We start from the raw sequence: 22,619 nt of genomic DNA, 5'->3' as shown, positions 1-22,619 counted from the left end.
TTCCCCCCAAATTCCTGCCCTGACCCCACTCCAGGTTCCCAAATCTGGTCACTGTAATTGAATGCGCCAGCAATAAATGCACAATAACAGGAAAGAGTCCTTAAACATAATTATTCATATTTGGGCTAGAGGAAATTTAGAAAATCTTGTATGTGTTTAACTATGTCTGCAGTGTAACTTTTGTAATTAATCTATGCTGCTCTGTTTCCATATCTATTCCCATTGCTTTCACCATTAGTAGTGGCAATGGCTTGATAGTGTACTGGTTAAGTGCTCAGCTCTGACACGGAAGACCAGTGTTCGAATCTCGGCTCTTCAGTAAGCCAGTACCTATTCAGTGAGGAGACTTTGCTTTGGACAAGGCTCCCTAACACTGCTACTGCCTTAAGAGTGCACCCTAGTGGCTGCAGCTCTGGCGCTGAGTCCGCCAGGAGTAAAGCACAATATAAATGTCCTGTGTCTTGTCTTGGCTTGATTATATTGTGCTGACAGCTACAGCATGAGGGGTGCTACAGGGAAGAAAATAAAAAGGTAGCTTCCTTGAGTTGATCCTTCATAGATCACTCTTGTAGACAAAAATAATTCTGCAAAGTAGGTTCCAAAGGTAACTATGGGGCGAGCATGAAAGTGTGCAACTGTTTGCATTCACCGCAAGCTAGTGGATGGTCGTTGTTCACTGTGAACAGGTCCGATGATCGAATAGTTTGGTCATGCCTACTATACAACTGGCGATAAATCAAGAAAACAAACAATTAGTATCTTTCAGATGTTAGACAAGATCTCAACAGAAATCTTGTTAAATATTATAGTATACTGATTAGCTGATGCAGCAGTGTTGCTAGGTTCCTGGGAGAGCTGGGAACCCCTGAACACTAAGAATGGGAAAATGAGCTGCGAAAAGTGGGCATCCTCATGCTGAGTTGTGTGCAGGGCCAAAAGTACATAAAATCTAGCAGTGGAATAAAGTCTGTTGGCCTGCCCAGCAAAGCTTTGAATAAGTGCCCTCTCTTAGAATACAAGACCTTAATTAACATACCAACATACATTAGACGTAATTAACATTTTCCACAACAACTAATTCTTAAGGAGGTAGATACCCCACACAGCAATCAGGGTAGAGACCCACTACAGCGTTTTTGGCAGCATTTTGGGTTTACTGACAATCTCCAGCGATTCCCAAAAATGCTTTGCCAATGAAATTGAGTGGGGGGAACCTATAAGAGCAATTGTGATTAGGAGTAATCGCAATTGCAGGACATACAGCGCTCAATGCAAAGTATACAAACACGGTATAAATCGCTTATCAAAGTGATTATGCAGCACTTTGTGGGGGGCAAGTGATTACCTTTTAATAAAATGTTATTATATTTACCGGGCCTTTGTATTTCCTTCTTCCATCTGTAGCCCCGCCCCCTAAAGGAAGCAGTCACATGCGCTTCTCTGATTGGTCATAAAGAAGCATATATGGCCTTTTCCTTTAAGGGGCAGGGCTACAGATGGAAGAAGGACGCCTGGTAAGTATAATAAAGTTTTATAAAAAAACAAGCAAACTGCAAATCAGAAGCACTGTACAGGTTACTGTATAGCGCTTCCAAGTGTCGGAGAATCGCAATCACAAATGCTCTAGGAATCGCTGCACACAGCACTGCTGTGATTTTAACCACTTGAGGACCCACCCTTTACCCCCCCTTAAGGACCAGCGCTGTTTGAAGGGATCTGTGCTGGGTGGGCTCTGCAGCCCCCAGCACAGATCAGAGGGCACGCAGAGCGATCAGATCGCCCCCCTTTTTTCCCCCCTATGGGGATGATGTGCAGGGGGGGTCTGATCGCTCCTGCGTGCAGGCTAGTTGCGGGGGGGGCACCTCAAAGCCCCCCTCCGCGGCGACATTCTCCCCCTCCCTCTCCTACCTCTCCCTCCCGGTGATCGGGGCTGCACAGGACGCTATCCGTCCTGTGCAGCCAGTGACAGGACGTCCCCTGTCACATGGAGGCGATCCCCGGCCGCTGATTGGCCGGGGATCGCCGATCTGCCTTACGGCGCTGCTGCGCAGCAGCGCCGTACAATGTAAACAAAGCGGATTATTTCCGCTTGTGTTTACATTTAGCCTGCGAGCCGCCATCGGCGGCCCGCAGGCTATTCACGGAGCCCCCCGCCGTGATTTGACAGGAAGCAGCCGCTCGCGCGAGCGGCTGCTTCCTAATTAATCAGCCTGCAGCTGGCGATGCAGTACTGCGTCGCTGGTCCTGCAGCTGCCACTTTGCCGACGCGCGGTATGAGTGCGCGGTCGGCAAGTGGTTAAAGCACTCCAGCGTTGCCTAGTGGGTTCCAGGCCTTAGGTAGCATGTTCCTATAAAAACAAATAATACAGTAGTGTGTACACCAATCATCATAAAGAGGCAGCATTTTCTCCAAAACACATTGGGTTTGATTCACTAAGACAAAAAGCATGCCTTATCAGAGTAAGCACGCCTTATGGGAGTTAAGGCCTCCTTTCCACGGACCGCTGATAGGCAGTGAAATGCCTCTCAAACTCTCAACTACTCACTGCTGCCTACTAGTAACTGCTTGTTGCTGCATGATAACTGCTTACTTCTGCCTGGTAACTGCTTGCGGAGCACACAGCTCAATAGTTCGTGGAAAGGAGGCCTTACACTCCTTATCAGCATTAACACACCTTCTCAGAGATAACATGCCTTATCAGAGTTAATATGCCTTATCAGAGTAGCATAGCGAGCGCTACAAACTTATGCCGGGCTCAGGGCAGGACGAGTGGAGCTCTCGTCATTGTCAATTAGCAGGCATAAGGTTGTAGCGCTTGCTATGCTACTCTGATAAGGTGTGTTAACTCTGATAAGACGTTTTAACTATCATGAGGCATGTTAACTATCATAAGGTGTGTTCACTCTGATAAGACATATAAACTCTCATAAGGTGTGTTAACTCTGATAAGGCATGCTATTTGTCTTAGTGAATCAAGCACATTGAGTTAAAATGCCCCTCAAACAAGTATTTATGCAGCATTTTCCCACAAAAAAAAAACACAATTAGGCAGCAATTCCCCTACAAAAATGACATGCATAACAGTTAAACAGAGTTATCTCAAAATAATAATTAAACAAATATCCTCCAAAATCCTATTTAGGCTGAGATTGGTGGAGTGCTCAGTCATCTTCTCCATTCCACAGTAGGTAATAATCTTTACTTTTGCCTCTTCCTATTTCTATTCTACTAGATGTCAGTTGCTATTTGAATATCTGTAGTCTACCCAATGCCTCTAGATACCAGAGCGCACTAATACGAGTGTCCTTTTATATTCATATTTATATGTTAATATGTCATGTCACTAGACACCAAGCATTCTCAGCTTAGTTAGTTACTATTTTATATCTGTGGCACTTTATATTGCACTTAGTCACCTTCTCCTGTTCACTTTAAGGGAGTATGTGGCATGTTGTTGTCACTTTCCAGCCCCTTTAGCACTTCATATTATTACACTGTATTTACCTCAGGGTGAAGTATCTGGGTAAAAACCATCCCCCATCTCCGTGAGCCCACTCACAGCAGAGAAGAAAGGAATCCGCTCACTGGTCGATCTGATAGAAATGTCCAATCTTTGTTTAGCAAAAGACAGACAACTGATTGCTCATGCATATTGGAGTGAAAGTAAGTCATAGCTAAAGATATGATGGTCAACAGCTGGTATAAAATAGGTGAGCTCCACCACCTAGGAGGTGTCTCACTTCATTTAAAGAGGAACTGTAATCAAGGATTGAACTTCATCAAAATAAGTAGCTGATACTCCTTTTTCAATGAGAAATCTTTACCTTTTCTCAGGTAGATCATTAAGGGGGTCTGTATGGCTGATATTGTGGTGAAATCCCTCCCACAGTGTGATGTCAGCACCTAGGTCCTGACATCACACTGTGAGAGGCTTGTTGCATTGTGGGAAATAACGGCTGTTTCCAACTGCCAAGCAACCAGTATCTCACTCTGTGCAAATGTATATCTACTAAAAAACATTTTAGCTTATTGCATTGTTAGGGGGTGTAGTTATAGATAATGGCAGTTGGTGCTGTTTGTTTTTTTCATGTCCGCCAGTAGTAAAGATGATTACATGCAGCTGCTTGTGAATCAAACAATATGAACAAATTACATGGTGAATATCAATCATTTCTTAACTATGGGCTTTACCCCCCCCCCCCTCCCCCCCAAAGACCAGGCTATTTTTGTCAAAAAAAAAAAAAGGCCACTGCAGCTTTAAGGCCAAGCTGCAGGACCGCTCAGCACAGCACACCAGTGATTCCACCCCCCTTTTCTCCCCACCAACAGAGCTCTCTGTTGGTGGGGTCTGTTCGTCCCCCCCCCCCAGTGTTTGTTTGTTTGTTTGTTTTGTATAAATATTGTCTTTTTTTTTTATAAATCTGCCTATTTTTTTTCTCTCTCTTTTCCCTCCCTCCCTCCCACCCCACAGCCAGCCGTGGGGACAGCCGTGTCACATGGCTGTCCCCAGTACAGCAGTGCTGTACAATGTAATTAGACGGTAGACGGTGATTCCGCCGTCTAACAGTCTCCCGAGCGACAACCGCCGAGACTGAAGGCGGAGCTCTGCTCCGCCCAATAACAGGAGATGCGCACGCAGCGTGCGCGCGATCTCCTGCACTGCGAGCGCCAAGGACTTTACGCCAATCGGCGTTAGCTGGTCCTGGGGCTGCCGCCGCGGCCACGCCCATTGGTGTGACGCAGTCGGCAAGCAGTTACTCTCTCTTCTATTTTTAACTTCTCACTTTGCAATGTATTGTTTTAATTTTTTCCCATTTAGTTCCACTTTAAAAGGTTCAAAATAGGAATAGACAAATTATACAAATTACACACATTTGTAATGAAACATGTTTCCTAGCACAGACACACAATTAGAGATTGTCTGAACAGATCGTCGGCGGACAGTTCCCAGCGAATTGCCGTTGTTCGCGTTCTCTGCGAACTGTGAACATATGGCATGTTCAACCCGCCCTGTATGCATCATCATGGAGCCAAACTTTGACCCCTTACCTCACAGTCAGCAGACACATGGCAGCCAATCAGCTAGCACCCCTTCCTGGACCCCCCACCCCCCAATTAAAAACCAGTTGCGGATGTGTGTGTGTGTGGCACCATAACGCACTCCATGCAGTTCATTACCTCAAATCATTAACAGTCAGTGACAGTGAAGCATACTTTTCTTTGACTATGCTTCACTGAATGCTACACAACAAGCTGATAAGGTGCGGTGCAACTTTTATCTTCCATTACATTCCTGCTGTTATAGGGAATACAATACAATGCCCGCTGTAAACCTAACCTTACTTTCACTCCAATATGCATGAGCTATTAGCAGTGGCGTAGCAATAGGGGGTGCAGAGGTAGCGACCGCATCGGGGCCCTTGGGCCAGAGGGGCCCCGAAGGGTTCACCCTCTATCACAGTATTAGCTCTCTATTGGTCATGTGCTTGTAATAATCACTTCTATAGATGCTTTGAATAGTAATAATCCCTAACCCACTGTTCCCCATCCCCTTCTTGCACCTCTGACACTGGGGTTGTCCTTGGCAGTTTTTACTGTACCGTATCAATTGTTTTGTATAGAGTGCTTTGGGGGGCCCCATGTAAAACTTGCACTGGGGCCCATAGCTCTTTAGCTACGCCACTGGCTATTAGTTGTTGATTGCCTGTATTTTGATGAGGAAAAATTGGACATTTTATCAGATTGACTGGTGAGTGGACTCCTTCCATAGACCTTGGGAAGCATGCATGGAGACTGAGGGTAATTTGCCTTCTTAAAAAGAAGGTATTTGCAGCATTGCTTTTTAGTAGGAAGGCTTTTTTTCTTCTCTTTAAGCCTCCTATACTCTCCTAGAGGCTCTGGGTCAACACGAGCTATCTGCATGGCCCATATCCAATTACCTTTTTCTCCTAAGTTTTCTCCTAGGAGATCACTTTTCAACTTTTTAAAATAACTTTTTAGCACTCTGCAATTGAAAAATTGCTGTGTGTTTGCTGATGGTTTTAAGGGCATTTTATTGACAAGGTATGAAAATATCACGTAGGAGAAAACTCAGGAGAAATAGTTAATTGCATATGAGCCCATGACTTTATATGATGGCCATAAGAGGTCCTGCAACAATGTAAGCACTTTATTAATATGAACCCAATTGCTGTATTTATTATCTAAGAACTATGTCCTGGTCGCTCTAATGTAGTATTGTTCCCCTGTACCACATGTAAAGGTTTGATATGCTATATTGATTTATATTGCTGGCCAACATTGATTTTCCTGTCACTCCTCAGTTTTTAATGCTTTTACCGAATATCATGTCTTTTCTGTCCAAATTAATAATACAATTTATTACATTAAGAATAATGCAGGAATGCTCCACAATCAGGTGTAGATTTTAACAAAATCTATCTAAATTATAGTTACGGTATGTGGACTATTTTTATATATTTCTTTTCAATTCGAAAATTACAATACATTTTCCTGATTGGTTGTAATATTTAAACAATTTGATCAATGTATTACACACATGTCAATTTTTTTCTCAGATTATTAAAAAAATATATTTATGTATTGCAAAAAGGGTGTGTGCATCAAACACCAAGTGAACCCTTATATATGTACAGAAGGATCCGCAAACCAAGCAGTGGTAGAAAACGCTGGTATTCTTTATTCAACAATTCCACATGGCAGAATGCAATAAAATCACAAGGTCATATGACTAAGGGCAGATTGTAAGCCCGACACGCGTCAGTTGAACCTTGTGATTTTATTGCATTCTGCCATGTGGAATTGTTGAATAAAGAATACCAGCGTTTTCTACCACTGCTTGGTTTGCGGATCCTTCTGTACATACTCATGGATTGGCCTGGCTTCCCAGATCCTGCACCCACTGGTTGAATTGGTAGGGGGTCGAGCGTTTTTGACTTTTCAGTTTTGAACCCTTATATACCTGGGTTTGCAGATAAGGCCTAATTAGCTTATTCATGAGACACTGCTCAAGCAATCCCAGGAAAAGGGGGGCCAACAGGGCACTCCAAGCTCTCTCACTGCTCCGAGACTCTGTAGCCGCCCCCCTCGGGGGGACGTTAAGAAGTGCGGGGCGGCCCCCCCCAAGTGCTGCCACCGCCAGGGAGGGCCACCAGCACCCACCTCCCAAAGGATAGGACCTACCTTATGTCGTATTGCGTCCAAGTGCATTATGTGCAAATGTGCGCGACTTGGGAGCACTACGACAGGGGGGGAGTGAAGCTTAGGTCACCCCAAGCCTGGTAAAGCTCAAGGGTGACTCTACAGCTCTACACTCCAATGGGGAAACAGGCTGCAGACAGCCCATGTAAAGAGAGTCGTCCACAACCTGCCTCCAGAAGAAAGGATCTAAAAAAACGTATTGCAGAAAGGGTGTGTGCATCAAACACCAAGTGAACCCTTATATACCTGGCTTTGCAGATAAGGCCTAATTAGCTTAATCATGAGACACTGCTCAAGCAAATCTGCATTCGCTTTCACATGCCAGGATATGCAGGGTTTTGCCAACTAACTCACCGCAAAATTTTTGCCCTGCGGGGGATTAGTTCTCGCAGCAATTAGCACTTATCCAGGATCGCCACATGGAGCCCCCCCCCCCCAGGATTAAAAAAAAGAGTAACTGAAAACTCTGAAAAAATGCTTGGATCCATAAATCAAGAAATTAATAAGTATTACACACCATTTAATTTTCATTAAAAAAAAAAGAATCAGAAAAGATCAGCCACTTCTGGTCGACTTACATGAATAAAAACGGTTTTCTTGCTCATATAAAAAGAAAATTAGATTTTTCTGTACAACCATTTTTATTGATTTTGAGGCTTGGATTTCTGCACAGGCCAGGGAGGCCTAGGCCTAGGGTGGCAGGATAATTGGGGCGGCTTCTGACACTGCAACTAAGCCCCAAGCAGCATTAGTAGGTCGCCCTGCTTCAGTGTGTGCAGAGCACAGCAGCAGCACAGAGCTTTACCGGCAGTGCACGGTGCTGTGTGTTGTGCAGCCCTGCCTTCTCTCTTTCCCAGCTGCTTCTCACCCCCATCCTCTTTTCAGTGCAGCTTCTGCACGATGATAAACATGATGTTAAACACAATGTTCTCAAAAGGCAACAAAAGTGATGGTAAAAGTCATCAACTGCTGTCCTTTCAAGTAAAAGTGGCGTTCTGATTCTTTGTGGATTTTAGGGTCTAAAAGCGGTGCAATTTTTTGCACCCTTTCAGACCCTAAAACCTAGAGAAAATCATGCTGCCAGGAAGATCTGCAGAAGCCCAGCAATCACTCACCTCCCTGGCTCCAGCGCTGCAGTTAAGCCTCCATCCTCCGGGTGGCACTGCAACTCTAAAGTGAAATTGCCGGCTGTCATCATGATGACAGCTGGCGGCAGCGATCTCACCAGCAGGAAGCAGAGCTCCGGAAGAGAGGAAGAAGAATGCCAGCCGACGTCGGGATCCCCGGGAGGTATGTAGAAACACTCCCACTGTGTCAATTGCTCTGCATACAGCCTCCGGCGGCTACCATGAGCAGAGGTCGGGATTACCGCTCTTAGCTTCAGTTTTCCGCCCCAACCCTAGCTCGGGACAACCGCTAAGGAGGTTAAAGTGCACCTGAGACAAGGGTACATAAAAGGGGCTTTTTAATAAGTATGTCTTGAGGGTATATTACTGTCACTTTTGTACATAAAGGCTTGTAATTATTGTTATAGTATAAAAAAATAAAAAAAAAAGAAACGTAAAAAATACACCTTTATTTCCAATTAAAATATTATTGCCAGACATTGTACTAGGGACACATTTTAAACATTGTTATAACCGGGATAAATTGGCAAATAAAATGTGTCTGTATTATCAACAATAGCACATTTTATTTTTAAGCTACAATGGCTGAAAGCTGAGAAATGGTGATTTTTTTTTCTTCTTCTTCCCTGCAAAATGTGCATAAAATAAAATAATTCTTAGCAAAAGTACTGCTTAAAGAAAGCCTAGTTTCTCCAGCAAAAAATAATATCTAGATAATTTCAATGTGATAAGTAGCGATAAAGTTATTGGTGAATAATTGGGAGGAGTGTGATGTGTAAATTGCTCTGGTTTTAAAGGGGAAAACCTGTAGGGATTGGTTAAAGAATCTTAGGAGGGGGACCCTACTTTATCAGTTTTCTTAAAATGCATAAAATGTGTATACAGAATTTTTTTAATATAACGATGTATCGCAGCAAGGTGTCATTTTACAGAGTTTAAAAAACATTTTTAGTATGGGATGTTAAAATCGACTTTCTCAAAAACAACATGGTGTTTTTGAAAAAAAATTTTTTTTTACCATGCTCATACTTCCTACTAATCTCCCTAACATATGGTGTAAATACATTTTTGGGACTATAGCATGTAATATAGGCTTTGTTGTTAACTGCATAACTCAGTGCTATTAACATCAATGGAAGAGATGACTTCAACTTCACAAAGAACTTCCAGAAATGGCTCCCAAAGCAAAGTGGATAGTCTGAAGGAATAGCCTAAAAGAAGGAGGCGGTCAGCTCTTGAAAAGACTATACTCCAAGGCCCTCCAAGCAGTGATTTAAAGGAAACCATAGATGCTGAAATAAGCAGCTTTTATACTTACTTGGGGCTTCCTCAAGCCCCATGCCAGCCATGGGCTCCATCGGCTTTCTCCTGGGCCCCTCTGTTCCTGCACTGTGTCCCTCTGTATTCATCTCAGTCACGGCCAGTTGTGGTTTGCCATGTATGCCGCGCAAGCAGCCATGGTGTGCTCCTGTCTCCGGGAGTATTTTGCACCTGCACAGCTAATACTGTGCAGGCAAAGAATGGTCCGGGCCACATGCATGAACGGTGAACCACGACCATCCACAACTGAGATATATACCAGGGGACACAGCGAAGGAAGAGAAGGGGCCTAGGAGGATGGCAATGGAGCCCCCCGCTAACATAGGCCTAGAGGAAGCCCCAGGTAGGTATAAAAGTTGTTTATTTCAACATCTCTGGTACACTTTAAGGAACCAGATAAATGTATTTTTTTTGGGGGGATGGGGGTATTACATTTGAGGCTTTTTTGATCATTTGGTATATGTGATCAGAATGTATCTGATTCTGATTCACTGACAATCTATAGGTGCTGAGACCTGCCTATGACTGTATGAGATGTTCCGGAGGCTCAGGCACTCATCCCTGTACTTTATTTTATTGCCCTGTTCAGAGGAGTTGAGCTCTTTTCCAGTTATCCCATTAAGCTAATGTTATATTTTTTGAGTTTAAAATATTGGAGGAACCCCCGATGAACAAGCTTATTAATGAATCTTCCTCCTGATTCACTTGTGTACAACATAGCATTGTTTTCTGCACCAAGGCAGGCAAGAGAAGGAACCATTTTGACTGCTATGTGACCACAGCTGTCTTATGTCTATTGCCTCCACATGGAATCATCCATAAGCAGCTTGACCAGAATGCAAATACTGAGCCATATGGCAATAATTCTCTGTTGTAATTAATGTTCATGTTGGTTTACTTTGCAGAAGTTATGACTAATCTGGCTGAATATACTTGCATAGTTGTGAAAATGCCATATGTAAGCAGGTGTCCATGCTGTGTAAGATAGTAGGTTATTTAGAGCTAAATAACACAAAGTGGGTTGAGAATTAATTTTTACAGGCGTTTGAAGTTATCAATAAATCTGCAAATCAATATCTGTATGTTAATAGTGTACTGGGTGAGGTGCAATCCTAATAGCGAAACTCTTTGTGCTGTAATATTTTCTATGATTGTCAACTCTGTCTTTGAGCTTTTCACCAGTTACAGGCCGGCCGTTGATGACATTCAGATAGATGATTCTACGAGCAATACTCATCCAGGACACTAGATGGCACCATAAGACTGCACTATAGTTATATTTGGGATGTTCTAGGTCTAGGAATACTTGAGGCAGCGATGCTTGGCAATAGTAGCACTTTGATGTCATTGCCAGGAACCCATATTTCAGTTTATTTGCCCCTGTACCATGAAACAGACTTACCCCAATCCCTCTCCACGGCCACATTACAGCTTACACAGGACCTTGCTTACTACAACCGTCACTGGGTTCCCAGTATCCTCTTTCCCACTGTCAGCAATAAATCTGCTAATTAATTGCCATGTGTCAATAGCACCCTGGATAAGATACAATCCTACAATGATGCATTTGGTGATACACCAATATTTGTTTCTATATAATTGCTAACCTGGCTTAGGGGCAGGCTTGGATTTACATCACTGGAACCTATAGGCACAGATGTCCTGGCACCCTTGACTTCTCCCTCCATGAGCCTACAAACCCCCACCAAACTGCACCGCAGGTGTGCTGACTGTCCCAGCTGTCACTTCTCCCTTACTTCCCTAGCCCATCATAGGTAGCTACAGGTGCGCCTTAGTATTAGGTAGCCAGAAGTGCCCTCAATAATAAATAGCTAAAGGTGCCCCTGACTTAAGGGTCAGTGGAATGCTAAGAGCAGGGCGAGTAACCTCTCATTTACACTCGAGTTGGGACTCTGCATAGGGAAGGATGGAGGAAGGCACTAGGTAAGTGAAGTGAGCTGCCTTTCCATCATGAGGCGCCTGTAGGCACTGGCCTACAATGCCTTATGGTAAATCTGGCCCTGCTTAGGGGCTACAGTTCCACCAATTAATTGACTAAATGTGTGGAAATTTAAATATAGGCATAACACCATAACACTGATAAAAATCCATCCAGGACACTAGATAGTGCCATATGAACTGGACGCAAATGGGACCAACCTGTAATTCTACCTCAGGCCGTGGGAGGAGTTCATGAGTGGTACACATTAAATAGTGTTAGGTGGGGACAGACAAATAGTGTTATATGAGGATAGAACTACTTAGATCAGGGATGTCCGAAGTCCAGCCTAAGGGCCAAACGCGGCCCACCAAGCCTTTTCCAGTGGCCCCCAAAATTCTTTTAATTGCATGTGGCCCGCATGCTCTGGGGCTGCATGCATTAATGTTTAGGGCCAACCTCCCACTCTGCTCTCCTGTAGTCCCTTAGAAATTACTATAGAAATACAAGGAAATAGCCGCCGGAGTGTATATTCAGTATAGACTGGAAATTGTTAGACATTTTTGAAGCCCTATAGTGATTGCTATGGTACTACAGAAAATAGCCGTAGAGGTCCCGGTGGAGGAGGAGTAAGAACAGAGACATAGACTTGGACTTGATGAGTGAATGGTAGCCACTTATGCCAGCAGTAGCCACTATGCTAGCAGCCACCACTCACTAGCAGCCACCACAGCATACTGAAGTGGACATGCTGACATCACACATGGTATATGGTTAATTTCCTGTGGAAATATTTCATTTGACAATATTTAATAGTAGTCATACTGTACCCAGGAGCAGTCAGAAAAAAAATAGTGTTTAGTATTATTTCTAAGGTTGCAAAGATATCTTGTTGTTTGACACGTGCATTCACATATAATAACTGTTTATAATCTTTGTGTAGAAATTGAGGCTGCTTTAAAGTTGGTTTCTTGGATGTAGATCATATCTACTCCTATTGATGGCCATACACTACTTATGTGGCGGCCGATCGCCATAAAATCGGTGCTGCCAAGTACAGACATGCTGCAAGATGTCGGGCCGGCATGGTTAATTTAAATCATGGTGGTAATTGTCAGGAACCGGCCTCACGGCACGCCTGCAGGAATGGTTCTCGACTGGGGGTTTGACCAGATCGCGAGGGGAAGCAGCCTTATCCAAGCTAACACAAGGCTGTCACCCCTCAAAAACACTTCTCACTGCCACCACTAGCTGCTGCTAGACACTCCAACAATTCCCACTCTGCTGCCGAGTGGCCTGCACTCAGTCCAGCGTTTTCGTATTTAAGTCAGCTCCGCGCTTTAGGCCAAATATGGGAACGCCGCACACACAATACAATCACACAGTACCAAGGCACAATCAGGCACTGAACCTGTAACGCAAATTACAATAAGGGAAGGGGTTCACTGCTGTACTGCAAACTGCCAGAGACAGTGCTGGACCCTTGGTTGCTTAGTCCAATCAATGTATACAATAGTAAGGGAAGGTCCGCAATGATTTCTCTTCTTAATGCTCAATGTTTATTTAGGACATATACTCATATCAGTAAAAATGCACAGCTGACATGTTTCGGGCCATATTTGCCCTTTATCATAGCTAAAAATCACAGCTGGTCTCTTCCGTTAATGTAGGTGGTGACAAACCAGGGCGGAGCACAGACCACTCCTCATAGAGAAGGGGCCAAAGACAAATGTCATACTCCACACATACGGAAGTCACCAACCTGTACAGACATATAATTACATTCTAAAAGCCATACAAATAAAGCATAAAACCAAAATGTAACAAAAACAGGAAAGAAACAACAATGTAGAATCACACAATTTGGATGAAACCGCATGCAAGGACCTAAATACACACTATAGTACACCAAAAAATGTTATTAACTAAAAAAGTCAAGCTGTCACCAGAGCCAAATCCCACCTTGCATTTAGTCCTTTTGGGGCTCTGGTTCCAAGACGAAAGATTTATAGGGCCTCTCTTTTACGAATTATTGACAATAGATCACCTCCTCTCTTGGGTAGAAAAACCTTCTCTATGCCCTGGAATACAAAACCAGACATGTCACCCCCATGCACCTCCCGAAAATGTTTCGCTACATTTGAGATGATTCTAGTGGACCATGAGGCCCCTAAATAATGTTCCGCTATCTTAGCTTTGAGGGGTCTGGTGGTGCATCCCACATATTGTGTGGAACATAAAGTACAAGTAACCAAATAAATAACATTTTTGGTATTACAATTAATAAAATGTTTTAGGGGGGACCCATAGCCATTTGGGACAGTGTTGCGTGGTATGGATTGTCTAATTGTCTAATTAAGCATTTCCTTGATAGAGGCTAGGTAGATATTTCCTAATTAAATGTCCAGGTTTCTCTGGGCTATTAAACGTAACTCGTCTATTCACTGCAGACAATGGTAGCTTCCTTGCTGGACACTGAAAGCAAATGTAATTTACATTGACATACAGAAACTCAAAATAGCAGCTTCCTTCAGCCAGGTGACAATTATACCCCCAAATTCTTCTGAACATACACACACATCTGAAACAGTACACAGCAGACAGAAAAATGAAAAAGTATGGCTTCTGTATTATCCCACTATCACAAATGGCTGCTATGTTATGACAGTAATGGTGAGAGATATCGGGACGAGTGACAAATTACACACGCTCCCGCTACTCTGCGGGGACAGTTTTTGTGAACAAACGGGGAGTTTTTTTGCTAGTTGGCTGCACTTGTGGTTGGGGAGAGGGAAGATAAGGGCCTCCCAAAGCTTCAGGGCCCCCCCCCCTGCGATGGCAGAGGTTGCAGGGGTGATTGTTATGCCAATGTTCACAAGCCCCAAACAATTAAAGATCTGAAAGGGGGATAGTTGATTGTAATTTGTAATGCACATGATGAAGATATTATTATTAACTATTTTTTCCTACTATGCACTTAACATAAATCAAACTTCTTTAATATCACATTCACTGAAAGTTATGCATACTCATAGCAGCTATTGTCTGTGGGGACAGAAACCATTGCCTAAATTTAACTTGTGGTAAGCAATCCAATAAGGGGCATTTAGATGTAAATAAAAGCAAGACATTTGAGGGAATATTGATATATTGCCTGACAAATGTGTGGCATGAGTTAAAACCCCTTCAACCCGGCTTCACTTTTACTCTAAGCCACATCAGTCTTATGTGAGAATAAACCATCGCTGGGTTAGACAATTTTGTTAGCCACCATTCACCCTATCTCATGGTCTGACCATGACATGAATATATTCACATCAAGGTCACTTGATTGAAAGCTAAAGAATTCCATGGGCCCACTGGCTGTGATGGTTACCAAGGGGAGGGGTATGAACTGAGTATTGTGGGTATCAGGATCCACACTGACATTCTCCTGTGTGGGAATTGCAATAGGGCCTGCAGGTTGTTCAACATCCAGGTGGTCAGGATTGTCAGCCTCAGGGTCCCCGAGACTTGAGATTGACGGAGCCTTACGTTCCTCATTTTGTACTCCATGCGCTCAAACATGTTTGCTAAATAAAACATATAATAGAAAGACTAGATACTGGGGAGGGGTACTGGCTTCATGTCCTTTCTATATAAAATACCATCATGCATGGGCTATTGACCATAAAATGTGTTCTGTTCTGACAGGGTTAATGACAGTATTTAATGCTGTCCTTTTATGTTCTGGGTATAGCACAGATCCTAAATAGAGATGGCCCAAACGGTTCGCCTGCGAACTTCCGTGGTTCGCGTTCGTGGAGAACCACGATTTTTTCCGGAAGTTCGGTTTGCCCCCATAATGCACCATTAAGGTCAAATTTGACCCTCTACATCACAGTCAGCAGGCACATTGTAGACAATCAGGCTAAACTCCCTCCTGGAGCCACTCCCCCCTTATAAAAGGCAGGCAGCGCTGGCCATTTTACTCACTCGTGTGCCTGCAGTAAATAGCGAAGGGACAGCTGCTGCTGCTGCTGCAGACTCTCATAGGGAAAGATTAGTTAGGCTCTTGTAGGCTTGTTAGTTTGCCCCTTGCTGATTCTCATTGCTAAAATAGCACCCCACAACAGCTTTTTTTTTCTGTGTGTCCAACTGACACTTGTGTTGCATAGACAGCCTTGGTAATTCATACTGTGTGTGTGCCACTGCCAGGCCCAGCACATTCAGTGACTACCTGTGTGTGTGACAGGTGCACATTGTAATACCCATTACTGCATATGCCTACCGACCTGTTGTTCACAGTGCACCCACCTACCTACATGAGCTGAGTGCACGCAGTGTCACCGTGCCTGTCCGCTACCTGTCTGTGTGTGACAGGTGCACATTGTAATACCCATCACTGCAGATACCTACTTGTTGTGTTCAGTGCACCCACCTCATCACTGCATATACCTACCTGTTGTGTTCAGTGCACCCACCTACCTACGTGAGTGCACGCAGTGTGATATACTACTCAGTGCATACCTGTTAACTGCACCTGTGTGACTGCACATTGTATTAGTCAAGTCAGTGCATACCTTTCACTTCATCCCCACCAATATGGACAAAACAAAAGACAGAGGCAGGCTACCTGGCAGGTCTGTTCGAGGTCGCGCTGTTGTGGTGTCGTGCGGCCCTCGACCTAAGTACAGTGTTCAGAAGAAGGCACGTGCCATCAACCCCCAATATTGTCAGAACGTAGTTGACTATTTAACACAGAACACCTCATCTTTCTCAGCTACCGCATGGAAGCGTGACATATCTTCCTCCTCCTGCTCTGATTCTGGCACCCCACTTAACACTCAGTCGGCCGCCACCACCAAAGTGCCATCACCCCAGGGCTCAGCAGTGTGGAAATTTTTGTGTGTGTCTGCCTCAGATGAGAGCAATGCCATCTGTACTCTCTGCCACCAAAAATTGAGCCGTGAAAAGACCAAGACCCGCGTAGGGAAAACTACCTTACGAAGGCACATGATTACAAAGCACAAACTGCAATGGGATGACGACCTGAGAAAAAGCAGCACACAAAAGCAAAGCCACACACCGCAGTGGAAGATACCAGGCCGCAATTTTTTGCTAGCAGCGGCCGCTATAATAATTTTTTGGGTGCGTGTACATGCCTGCCTAATTTTTCTGGCTGCACTGCGGCTGCAACAACAAAACAAAAGGCATGTACATGTGCCCATTCCCCTCGTGATCATTACCTTGCCGCGGTGAAGGGGTTTGCGTATCACAATGAAGCAATGACCGCCGACTATATGAGTGTCTCGGGGGGGCATGGGGGTGGCACACCAAAGATAATAAGGTTGTTGCTTTATTGTGGACTGACCAAATTTGATCAGCTGGACAGTCACTGTTGTTCTATCATTGAGCTGCCACAGCCCGGCGACCATATGGGCTTGAAAACCGCCACGGCCTGCACTCTGCCCATGGTGCGCACCAGTCCAGCACGGCCATCACTACGCAAACAGCTGTTTGCGGTGCGTTACACAGTGAGTTTGGTGTGTCAGTGTGAAGCAGTACTCGAATTACACTCCCTCGGACGTCCGCCGGGCTGTACTGCACAGGCGCAGAACTACTGCGCCTGCGCAGTACAGCCCGGCGGACGTCCGATGACGTCAGCGCGCCGGCGTGGGACGCAGAAGTGCCAGGAAATGGAGCGCAGAAGAGCCCGACCTGGCAGCCGGCCTGGCCAGGTCGGGTCGGGCACCGGAGACCACCGGGAGCCTGCGGAGCGGCGACGAGGGCACCTCCTGCCTGCCACGGGCTGGAGGAAGCCCCAGGTAAGTGGAAATTTATTTTTATTTTTTTAATCCCCTCCCTGAACCTTCCCTTTAAAACGCTGCTTTGCGTCCAATCCGGATGCCCCCCTCCAGGTGTTAGACCCCTTGAAACATCTTTTCCATCACTTTTGTGGCCAGCATAAATTTTTCTAGTTTTCAAAGTTCGCCTCCCCATTGAAGTCTATTGCGGTTCGCAAAAGTTCGCGCGAACCGAATTTTCGCGGTAGGTTCACGAACCGAAAATCGGAGGTTCGGGCCATCTCTAATCCTAAACGATGCCACAGCCCCTAAACAGGAGGGGTGCAAACACACATACAATTGCTACACGAATCACAGTAAAACTGCCACCACCTATCAATTACAAACAGGAGATAGGATCATCTAATATTCCTAAGGGTCTCCATACTCTGTAGAACTCAATGTTGTTGATTCACATAACGCATCAGATTTCCATACAAATCACCAACGACCATTTCGGGGCCACTGCGGGTCGCCTTTGTCAAGGCATATAACAGAATGGTAACATCTGGCTATCTAAGCCTGTATGAATAGAAAAGTAAAAAAAAATATATATTTTTTTTTTAAAATACAGATTATGTGGGTAACATAACACTAACAATACAGATTCTCTAGGAGGCCTAAGAAGCAGATTCAATTATGTGATACTCAAAACAAGTCATAGCTTTATAAACAATTTTTGGTCATTTATTTAAAACAGTGCATTGAACTCATTATAGAAAAATATATTGCATTAGGCTGTTATTTTAACTATAAAATTGTATAAAAGCGAGCATCAGTCACTGCAATTTTTTTTTTGTTCTTATGGTACACCAGTATCTTTTACAGACACGTGTGACAAGAAAAAAAAGACTCAGCATGAGTAAATTGTTTACAACCATACAATCATGCATATTGCTGAAGTACCCCTTTAAAAGACCAAACATTGTTAGGTTAATTCCTTTGAAAGATATCAGAGGATGTGGGCAGAGTGCAGACCAGCTGCATTGTTGTTGGAGCTGCCCGGTGGTCAGGGGCTTCTAATGTATGTTTCGGACTGATATCTGATGTGCTTGGTGTTACAGTCAACCCTGATTCCTGGACAGCCCTCTTTTACAAACACAGACCGCAGCTTACCAAATCATCTAACCTCTTCGTAAGCAAGGCGTTGTAAAGCTGCTAAGGCGGTTCTAGCTAAAACCTGGAAATTAACCAGAAGTGCACCAATACTGACGATTAATTACATATATGCCCTTGAGCTAATCACCCTCTCCTTATCAAATAGAACTGACAAATTCCTAAATATCTGTTGGGGCTGGTCCCTATGTATATCACTGCACTCTCTGTAATGATTTACACTGTGTCTTACGCAGACATTTTGCACCTAACCTCTCCCTTAGTCAATTTTACCCTCGGTATTGCCTCCCTCTCCTGATTGCCCTCATATGTTCCTTGCTATGGATTTTATTTTGCATCTATAATCTTTACTTAAAGTGAACCAGAGATGAAGCACCCTCATGTATTTTACCATGTATATCAGTGGGAACATTAGAGAAAACACCTACCCTGCTCTCTGTTTCATTCTTCACTGCTCAGCCTGCTTCTTATCAGCCCTGATAAAATCCCCCACTGATCATTCAGTCTGGCTTTGCTCGGGAATCATTACAGGTGATTCTGTCTTCTCTGATGTCTTTTGAAGCCCAAGCATGCCCCCTTCTGGCTCTGCTATAATGATTCAGTTATAATGATTCCTGAGCAAAGCCAGACAGAATGCTCAGTCTGGGATTTTATCAGGGCTGATTAGAAGCAGGCTAAGCAGTGAAGAATGAAACAGAGAGCAGGGTAGGTGTTTTTTCTAATGTTCCCACTGAAATATATGGTAAAATACATGAGGGTGCTTTGTCTCTGGTTCACTTTAAGGCCCTATTTACACTTAATGCCTTGCATTGAGCTGTGGTGAGTTGCGTCGTGTTGCATCCCATTTACCAAATAGGATGCAACATGACGCAACACAACGCAATGCATTAAGTGTAAATAGGGCCTTAACCTTGTCACTTCTTACTTGACACTACTGATAAAAAAGGATATCCAATGCTTACCTGAGGCTTCTTTCAGCCCCAACAGTCTGTGTGGTCTCTCGCCGCAGTACCGCTGTGCTCTAGTGCCCCTCCCGATCAAGCTTCAGTGGCCGGGAACGCGGTCATGAGCAGGGTTGTGCTGATAGCTCTGATCACCACTACGAGTGATCACGAACATGACTCCGCCTACTTCCGAATTGACTTGTGATCACGATCACGAGTAGAAAGGAATATCTGACTCAAGTGCAGTTTGGAGTCGAATAACCACATGTAATCACTGATCATGAGTCGTTATTCGTGATTAAAAACCCACCGAATTTAACAGTTAATAGCAAAGCCCCCTTACATGCTAGAAACACCAAATTTGCAGGTTATGTTAAGAAGAACAGTGGGAACAAGGAGGAAATAAAATTAAAAAAATCCTTATAGTTTTTGAGAAAATCGATTTTAAAGTTTCAAAAGAAAAAAGTATACATATAAATGTGGTAAATGACAGTTAATGTAGCAAACCTAACGGTAGTGTAATGTTACATATATCAAAAGAAAGAGCATTGAATTTCCTGACCGAGTTTCCAGGTCCATACGCACCCCTAGAAACCCCCTGGAGCTGCAACGCTTTGGCCAGGGATCGCTATACAGCCACAATATGGCTGTATAAAGATCCCTGGCATCTTTTTCTATTTTTTAAAACTTATTTTTTTATGTTCAGAAGGTGGGTAACAAAAAAAATGATGTGGGGTCCGCCCTACCGAGGATCTTTAACCTCTTGTCCCCCATACAGGCCGGGAGAGTCAGAATGCAGAGCCTTGGCCGACTGGGGCTTCACACCCTGAGCTATACCAGCATGCATGGTCCAAGCCTTCCCCCCCCCCCCCCCCCAGATCCCTTGTTCGATCCATGGACAAGGGGCTCTTCCCCACCTCCGGTGCCCCAGGAGGAGGTGGGGGTGACAACTCCCAGGGGGGTTCATGGTGGCATCTGGGAGTCCCCTTTAAGAAGAGGACCCCCAGATGTCCAACCCCCTCCCATGAAATTTTCATGGTAAAAATAATGATTTTTCCCAAATTTTCCCCTTGGAAAGAAAAACATGTTTTCTGTGACCATATTGCAACAATACAGTGGGCTTGATTCACAAAGCGGTGCAAAGTGTTTGCACGCCTGTGAAAAGCCCCTTATCACGCCTAAACTCACTTTAGGCATGATAAGAAGAAACTCGCGCGAATTTTCCGCGTGCAAAGTTTTGCGCGCACGCCCGTGCGATTGTGCACGAAGCGCCCCGCGCTTCGCGCGCAGCGCCCATTGAACCCTATGGGACTTTGCGCGCGCGCCTGTGCATTTGCGCGCGCAAAACTTTGCGCGCGGGAGCTTCGCGCGAAGAGCAGCAAAAATCGGTGATAACTCAGCTTTGCACGGCTTATCACGCCTAAAGTCTTTTAGGCGTGATAACTGAGTTATCACCGCTTTGTGAATCAAGCCCAATGTGTTTTCGCAAATATTTTCGATGCGAAAATGACTGGTTAAAATTTGCAAGCAACACTGGTGCCATATTTTCTGACTGCATACCAACGTGATTCCAAAATACAATGAATCAAAATATATATTAATACACATACTTGGTGGAGTCATTTCCTCTCCCTGCCTGTACCCCTTCATTTGACACTGGCTTATCTAAAACCAGCAGACATGGCAAGAGCAGCCTGGACATTGGGGCCACTTCATAGAGGTCTACCATTCACATCTTAGAGACCGCTATGGGAAGCTGACACAGGCAGCACCTGTACAAAATGGGAACTGATCATTGTGAATGCAGAGAAGATTCAAGTAGCATGTGTACTAAGGATGCCTAAACTGCAGGATGGCTAAAATAAAGCATTGGCCTGTACTGAGTCAGTATGCCTTTCAGAAGAGCCTTACCCCAGGAGAGGACTGGGACCTTTTGACCTGCGGGCAAAATGCAACCCAGAGGTCTTTTCACGGCAGCCCTAGTCCAAAGACGTTCCTTGTAAGGCTTACCCCAAATGTCATCTTTAAGAGAGTGTATTCAAAGCTAGAGGGGGAGTTTTAACATCAGGGAAAAGTTAAGTCACTAAAACTAAGGAACACTGCATTTTACTGAATTATAGGCCCCTATTCTTGATTCTTTTGGCTTTATATTTATCATCCAATATTATAACCATCTGCATCTCTTCCCCCAAACACCTCCAAATCAAAATATCTGTCACTCTTGAGAATATTCCTATAATACCATAAAAATAAACCTCTGACCCCTGGTCTGGATGGTTAGGATCTACTGTTATTATGGGAACCCCAGGCTTAGACTTGCTTAGGCACTGGTAGAATAGCTAACTCTGAAATTAATGGGTATGAGAAATCTCTGTTTTATTTATTTATTTAAGAATTTATATAGCGCCGACATATTATGCAGCGCTGTACAGAGTATATATTGACTTGTCACTAACTGTCCCTCAGAGGGGCTCAAAATCTAGTCCCTACCATAGTCATACATATATATGTATTGTGTAGTGTATGTATCATAGTCTGGGGCCAATTTTTAGGGGAAGCCAATTAACTTATCTGTATGTTTTTGGGATGTGGGAGGTCTAACACCTGGAGGGGGGCATGGTGGAGTGGGATAGACACGAAAAATCCCGGGGAAAAATCCGGATTGGACGCAAAGGGCAGAAATCACATTGAATGCTAAATTGCAGGCCTAAAGTGCTTTAAAACATCTTGCATGTGTATATGTTATGGCCAGAACTCAAAGTGTGGCCACTTCGCGTTCTGGCCAGCCACTTCGGGTTCTGGCCGGCCAATGTGCGAAGTGGCCGCAGCGGAGCGGCCAATGTCAGAAATGTAATTACTACACTAAGCTACAATGTATTTGACGGCCGTCTCGCTGCGGCCAAATGTATAACAACTTGCTTAATTTCATTAAATATAGCCGGCGGCAATGTAATAGATGAAGCCGCTGGCTTTCGCACTGCCTCCTCTTCTCCTCCCCCTGCCTCTCCCTGCCTCCTATACGATACGGAGCAGCCGGCGGGGACACGCGTGTCCCCGAGAGTCGTTCGTCGCGGCAGGGGAATCCTGCCGTTCCTGCAGAGCGGGTGCTCTGCTTCCCCTGCCGCG

At 44.5% G+C, this 22,619-nt stretch overlaps 1 long non-coding RNA gene across 2 annotated transcripts in view; it reads right to left on the bottom strand.

Moving 5' to 3' along the window:
• The window catches only part of LOC137534234 (uncharacterized), an 80,972-nt gene that overhangs the window by 25,090 nt on the left and 33,263 nt on the right, over positions 1–22,619 (bottom strand). The window contains exon 3 of one of the 2 annotated variants that reach the window (XR_011024335.1): positions 13,620–13,689. The exons of the other annotated variant lie outside the window; for it this stretch is intronic. This is a non-coding gene — a long non-coding RNA (uncharacterized lncRNA). Of the gene's footprint in view, positions 1–13,619; positions 13,690–22,619 lie in introns of those variants that run through there. 2 annotated transcript variants of the gene reach the window in all.

This window comes from Hyperolius riggenbachi, chromosome 10, assembly GCF_040937935.1.
Source record: "Hyperolius riggenbachi isolate aHypRig1 chromosome 10, aHypRig1.pri, whole genome shotgun sequence".
In the NCBI taxonomy this organism is placed as follows: domain Eukaryota; kingdom Metazoa; phylum Chordata; class Amphibia; order Anura; family Hyperoliidae; genus Hyperolius; species Hyperolius riggenbachi.
Note: the sequence above shows the minus strand (reverse complement) of the source record. Positions and strands in the feature narration are given on the sequence as shown.